Source organism: Brassica oleracea, chromosome C6, assembly GCF_000695525.1.
Source record: "Brassica oleracea var. oleracea cultivar TO1000 chromosome C6, BOL, whole genome shotgun sequence".
Lineage (NCBI taxonomy): Eukaryota > Viridiplantae > Streptophyta > Magnoliopsida > Brassicales > Brassicaceae > Brassica > Brassica oleracea.
In genome coordinates this window covers 16,136,185-16,143,664 of record NC_027753.1, presented here as the reverse complement: position 1 = coordinate 16,143,664, position 7,480 = coordinate 16,136,185, and the positions used below count along the sequence as shown (strand labels likewise).

General features: G+C 30.7%; 1 long non-coding RNA gene across 2 annotated transcripts; it reads right to left on the bottom strand.

The window, feature by feature from the left end:
* Positions 1-544: 544 nt before the first annotated feature.
* Positions 545-7,185, bottom strand: LOC106300155. Of its 2 annotated transcripts, none has more exons than XR_001261981.1 (7): positions 6,947-7,185; positions 6,738-6,843; positions 6,508-6,629; positions 6,325-6,425; positions 2,674-6,229; positions 2,300-2,429; positions 545-1,101 (listed from the first exon to the last, which is right to left on the bottom strand). It is a non-coding gene; the product is annotated as an uncharacterized LOC106300155 (long non-coding RNA). The 2 variants fall into 2 exon arrangements; XR_001261982.1 differs by having other exon boundaries at positions 6,952-7,185.
* Positions 7,186-7,480: the final 295 nt, after the last annotated feature.

Below are 7,480 nucleotides of genomic sequence, written 5' to 3'. Positions count from 1 at the left end.
CTCCAGCTAGGTCGCTCTGAGAGGTGCTTTGGAGCGACCTCATGACGTCGCTGTGGAACCTCGCTCCCCTGCTCTGCTCGTCCAATGATCACATATTTCACCTCCTTTGAGCTCCAAATGCATCCAAATAGCCCCAAGAACTCCATGTGGCACTCCAACACCTGATAGAGACTCACGTATGCAAAATGTAACCTAAACATGGCTAAATCCTAGTCTATATGATCAAAATGCACATGGATGAATGGATAAGATAATAGAAATATGCAAGATATCATCTACACCATAAAAACTGATACGGTTCAAGCGATCAGATGCAAAGGGCAATCTGATAAAATATAATTGGTCCGGTTAAGATAGTTGGTGGCTAGATCAAAGAACAGAAAGAAGCACTAATGATTGTATACCACTACGCTCTGTTTTTGTTATTGAAAACCGACCCAACATTCTCATGTAATTAGTTCATACAGAATCGTCCACCGAAGAGTGGTACATTGGAACAAGACAAAATCTCAAAGAAGATTTTAACCAAAAGCTTTCATCTGAATCAACAACTTTAAATGATTAGTTCAGTGGATTGATTATTTTGTTCGCTGAATAACAATGATACCACGGGCCAATGAGGATAACTTTAGTTATAAAGAACTCAGATCATAAGAACCACTCTGTAGCCAATGGACTAACAGATCCTAGAAACACATCATCAAACCACAACCTATATACGATAGAAGTAGTGACTGATCTCCATCCAACCAAATCAAAACTCTGAAGTGAAACTGCTGGGATTAAATATCTGAATTGATCTAAGGCCAGAGGACAGTCAGATCATGTAAGAGACCTCACGATCAAAGAAGTTGCTGTTGCACTTCTTCATTCAAAGTGGAATATTGATCTCTATCCTCCTGAGTGTAAGTATCCGCCGTCAAATTCCTTGATCTCGAGAGCATGGGTTATATGAAGGCCTTCGATGGCACTTCTATCCCGATCTGACGCTAAAAAGCATTCAAGTCATAGAAGAAGACATATCTCGCCGTTGAGGAAGAACATCTCGCTCATCGCCTTTGAGTTTACTGAAGTAACGTCTTTTTACACGTGCAAGTGGAGCTGCCGAACAGAATCCAAAATTTTAGAGGGTCCATAATTTTTATTTATTTTAGTAATAATTATAAATATAAAATCTTATATTTATAGAAAAATCAGATAGTTATATGTAAATTTAGTTTTCGTATTTATTAACCAATACAAATTTTATTTTGTTAAGATTACCAACAAAAAATGCAATAAGTTAGGAAGTAATTAGCATTTATATCGATTATATATTTTGGAAAGTAAAAAAATAGCTGTTGATGTTTCTTTTAATACTTAACTAGATTTCGACCAGCGCAACCGTGCGGGTGTTTATTTTCGTTTTATATACTTAAATATTTGTTTTTACATCATTTATAGTATATGTATATATATTTTAACACTAATCATCTATTTTTTTTGTTCATATGATTCTTTTAGATACAATAATTTTATAATTTACATATTAGTCCATTCAAATGATAGTTTTAAGCCATTACATTACATGTATCTGTGGTTTTTATTATGTATTTATTTTATTAGATTTGCGAACTAATATATGCAAATTTCAACAAATTTAAAAAGTATTTGTATTTATCTTATATATTATGAAATCAATTATTTACCTGTAATTTTTAATTAAAATTATAAGTAATAAAAATAAATAACTTATTATTTAGTAAGTTTATTTGTATTTATAAAATTTTAAAATATTCATCTACACTAATATTTAAACATTATCACTATTGAATATTAAACAAAAAACACTGATATATGTTTCTAATATGTTAAATTGAAAACTTTTCATGATATAATCTACATACAATTCATGGTGAGATGAAACTATTTTCTAGTAACTACCGGTGGACTCCATCAATTTAATCGTTTGTTTGTATTTAAGTCATGAAAGTAATAATATGCAAGGTGTTCCAAATAATAATAATAATAATATGCAAAACTTCTTTTTGTGCCTAAAATATACAAAATTTCTTGAACTGACTTTTTTTTTAACAAAATATTTAAATCTAAAACTGATGCTCTCTCTCCAACACGATCAATCATTGGAAGGGGCAAAGATGACACAACTGTAATCACTTGTAGGAGAATCACAATAATATAATCATGATAATAACTGTACTCTGATGATGATAAGAATCACAATAATATAATCATTAATTAACAAAACAATGGAAACAAAAAGCAAACAAAATCTCTCTCAAAGAAAAAAAGAACTGACCTTGTCCATCGTCAGAGTATCTTCCAATTCATAGCTATTGAAACTTTTTAAGACCTATCTTCTTACATTACATGAATCTAGCACAATCTTTTCTCCTCTGTTTTGATCATGGCAATTTGTCACTAATGTTCTACACGCAACACAAAAGTTAAAACAATCACTATATAAGATAACACCTAAAATTTAGACAAACTCGTTGAATGAAAATAGTTCATGAGCAATCATAAAATGAATACTCACCCAGAAATCAAACCGACATTCAACTAATAAGATGTGAAATATGTTATGTCGAGACAAAAAATGAACATGAGTTTGGTTCACTTAATTTTGTTTGAATCTTGGATTAAGATCTATGAGTAAAGAGAAGAGTTTACCCTTAAAGGGAACATAAATCTGTTTACCCACAGCCATCAACAAAACAAATCCAGCTTCGTTCTGTGTTCCCAAGCTGCTTCTCATGTTTTATGTAAACCTCGAGCGTTGACCCTTCACTAATCATCAACCTCTCTCGCTTACATTTCCTATGTTTCACACTGACACCTTTGTTTTAGATAACATGAGTGCCAAGAATAAAAAAATCATAAACCATGAAATCCTCTTCTATAAAGAACTCGTGAACCTTAATTTCAATTCATATTTACTCATATTCCAAAGGATAAATTATAAACGCTAATTTCAAGTGAATTTCAAACCCTAATCTTTCAATCAGTTAAAGGAGAATCATAGAAGGAGAAGCGAAGATTTTAACTGGAAGGTTGCCGTGAAGGAGGAAGCTGAAGAGTTGATTACTTAGAGTTATGGATCGGTTTTTTGATGATTGGATGTCGGGAGAGATTCATGATGCTAAGATTTTGCATCATTTGAAGATTCTCTTTGATCCTCTCTTCAATTTATGGATTAGGGTTTGGTTTGGGCATCATAGCTTCTGTAGATTTTCTCATAGAAAGCATGGTGATGATAATGATTTCCACTGATTCTTAAATTCTATAGATCTCTCTCGTCCACGTCTATAGCAGCTCACGATATAACGTTTGGATTGATGGTAAGGTAAAGAAAATCAAATATTTAATCTATACTAAGGTTTAAATTTTATATATGTTTAGATAAAACAAAAATATGTTTAATAAAATTCTTAGAGGGTCCAATTTAAAAAATCACACATGAATCAAAGTTGTTATTTCTGTTTTAATATATAAGATGTAAGTTTGGAAAGTTAATATTCTAATTTAATTATGTTTAGGAAACTATTATTAATTAGTGATTATAAATAAGGAGAGAAATATATAATTTTTTCACTAACTTTTCCCCAAAAAAAAATAGTAAACACAAAGATGAAAGATTTGTCCAAGCTTCTGTCGAGAGAGAAAAAGAAGAGTCTCCAAGTTCTTGTCTGATCAAATCAAGACTAAAGTTAATAGAAAATTTAAATGATTTGTAATATTAGTGTGTAGATGGGTTCTTCTGGTATTTCTCTAAAGCGAGCGCACAAAAAAAAGCAACGGTTTCGTTTAATCTTGTAAACTCTCCATCTCTTCAACTTTGTTTGCGCTTATACTTCGATGCAGTCAAATCCACTGCAATCATGCTGTGACCGGTAGCCTCGAAATGTGGTCCCTTTTTTTTTTTTTTAATGTGGTTCTATCTTGCACCAAGACCCCCATGGACAAGCTCAAACCGACTCTGTTTCATCTCCATTTTCTTATTTTTGTTACAAGCTGTTTAGATTATGTAGAATACCCGGATCCTATTTTTTTTTTTACCTAAAATTGCCCTTTTCTTTTTTTGAAATCGCAGGCATAATTAAGGGTACTCAGGTAATCTTAATACTCACGATATAGTACTTTTATGTAGTTTTTTTCGGGTCCAGCCCACATCATAACCCACTGGATATTATGTATTTTGTTTGTTCAGTAAAGTCCACTATGTTTATCTTTAAAATTAAGAAGCCTAAGCTCACTTTCCTAACAATCACGTTAAATTACTCTTCAGTGGTCGTTTCCTACAAAACTTATATCATTATAGTGAGTGATTTCCAACCCAACAATGTCGAAACTATGCCCCAAAATACACTATCTAAACCCTATACTAATTTTACAGAATGGTTTTAGTGTTTGCTTCTTATACCCTAAACCCTAAACTCATTTTGATCCAGTTAATAATAAATGTTTTTTATTAAAAACGAAAATGTAGTTGTTACAAAATCGGAACAAATTTAAAATACAATATTCAATGGTATATTCCGAATTCGATACCATCTGTTTTACAATCCAGTTTGTTTTATTGTTTACTAATTATATTTTTAAAAGTGGTATAACGAATATATTTTTGCTACAAAACATTTATGTGTTTATAAATTAAAAAAGGCAAGGGTATATTCCAAATCTGTTACAAACTGGTTTACATCCCAATCTGTTTAACAATTCGTATATGATAATACTCCCGATTGTTTTGTAAATAAACATGAACTATTGTATTTTCCTAATTATATACCACAATATGTTATTAATTTGTAAAATTTATATAATTATTTGCTAATTTTTATGAGAAAAAACGAAGTAGTTAATAATATCTAATAGCGTGGATGTGATTACGAATTTAATGCACCATATCTTAAACCTTGGCCATCAAGTATTTTCATCAACTAAAAATGTATATCTCTGTTATCATCATAGATACTATTAGATGCTTTATGGCAACAGAATTTTAAATATATTGATATATGTAAATATCTCGGTAACAATAAATGTTATTTTTATTTTTTGCTTGATCACACTACTCAATCGATTTCTTTAACTGAAACCATAGATTTTCCATAATATTAGGCGACTTTTAAGGACCTCGACTAACCTAATATCAGCCTAATACTATATATATGGAACGATACCCATCCACGTTTACTCTCATCTATTCCTAGCTACAAAATTACGTAGTTGTTACTAATATAGTTAATTAATCTTTTGTAGTTAAGCTTGAGGATCCTACGGATTTGCCCGACCCCATCTTTGCTGTTGTTGGGAAGACTTTCACATTTGGAATTTATGTGGAAAAGGGACATGTTTTGTATGGATCTGAAATTTACAAGGTTGAGAAAATCTACAAAGACAGAAGGATGTTTTCACTGAAGAAGACAATCTAGAGAATTCTCATTCTGATCAAGATCTCGCTCTTACAAGTGGAGGAGAAGAGGTATGATTGTATGCTTATTTTTTTTCAGTTATTTATCTTTACATCCTTTACTGCATTTTTATTATTAACAACGAGTCTTGCTAAAGTTAATGTTTTTAGTTTCTAAGAGCTCTGTCAATCTCCTTGACAATCAAGAACACATCGAAGGAATGTCCACACCATCCACAAAGAGAAAGGAAGCATGGACTGACCCAGCCCCAGAAATCACTTCGACTTCAAAGAATCTTCGCTCAAAAGCTATCAAGGTGGAGAAGATGAGTGATTTGGAGGCTGAAGCAAGCAAGAACACCTAATTTTGCTGGCCTGAAATTTCTATTTTTATTATTTGGTTTTATTTGTTTTCTTACTTTCTGAAGCAATTTGTGTTTTTGTTTTTTAATAATGGTTTGGTATTTTTTGGTTTTTAAAGCATGTTTTTTGTTAAACTACTTATAATAAAGTATGCTTCAGATAATTTATTTGCCTTTTTTTCTTTCATTTGTTATTTGCTATATTTATTTTCATTGTTTTCAAAGTTGTCCAGAAAATCCAAGATTTATACTAAAATTGGAAGTGATATTATTAAATTTGTTGTTTTCCCCTCCACCAAAATCAGGGTTTAACCAAAATCAACCAAACATCTATACTATAAACATGACTTTAAAATGACTTAAAAATGCATGTCAAAGTCTGTAAAACTTATCTTTTATCGGGTTTGATGTACTTATGCTATTAGTTCCTTTCTGAATCATCTCATTATCTCTCCTGCAAACAAAACCCAATATAAGTCTTATTTCTCTTTGCTAGATGAAACACAAAATATATTATGATATAAAAGAAAACAAAGTTTCAAGAAATACCTTATCTTTAATTTTAAAGTCATGGTTATCTTCATAGAATAATGAAATTCATAATCTTTGTATCTGGAACTGGTTGATAATACTTCAAATATATATTTTTCCTGAAAAAAAAATGATAAGATTAAAAACTAAACAAACAGTTAACACATCTAATAGAAATAGTAATTGTCAGATGAATCTTACTATTTGTTTCCAGTGTTATTTGGCTGGAGATTATTCCAGAGATGTTTTCGAATCAATTTTAATAGATCAGATATTGATTGCTTCAGATCTTCTTCTGACTATATATTAAAAACCATTCCAATCTGACGTGCACGAGAAAATCAGAAAAAAATGTTACATATCGATATTGGTGTTTAAAAAATCTCAGATTAACTGTTAACTATGGATTAAAATTGTGATATTATGTTTACCGTTTATTGTCTTTCAAATCTTATTATCTCTTTGTCAAAGATATCTGATTTGACAAAATCGACAACCATCTCAAACTCATCGTTCTTCGCACTATTGACTTCGTATCTGACATACATAACAGTTACAAATTTTTTTTAAGATCTTGATCGATGTTAGAGTCGTGTAAAGAATCTATATAATCTAAAGATAAAAGATTAGAGAACGGAACCTTACGAGATCGGAATAGGAGAAGTCCTCGGTGAATCTACCAAGTTTCTGACCATCGGTTTGACTCTTCTAAATCATATTTGCTACCCTCAGTATTCACCTCTTCAAGCAATCATTACAGCGTTTATCAGAATGGATTTTATGATTTCTCTAGCTTCAAATCGCCATGGCAATTGGTTCAACATCTCAGAAAGCAGAAGAAACGTCGAAAGAAGAATTTTTTCTTTCTTTTTCTGTTTTTTCTTAAAACATCGATAGACATAAAACATAAGTTTGTCGGAGAAATCTAAATACATGTTTGGGCCATTCGGGCCAACTTATAAATTTGTCCAATTTACAAATCTTTCACCTTGGGCCATTCGGTCCAATTCCAATTTTTTTCTCTTTTTTGTGAACCATTCTCAAAATTTATTTTATTTATATGAACAAAAATTAAAAAAAACATGATTATTATATTTTACCTTTAATAATATAATTATAACTTTTTATAATTATTGGATTACTTGTATTGAATTATGTAAATCTTTATTAACAT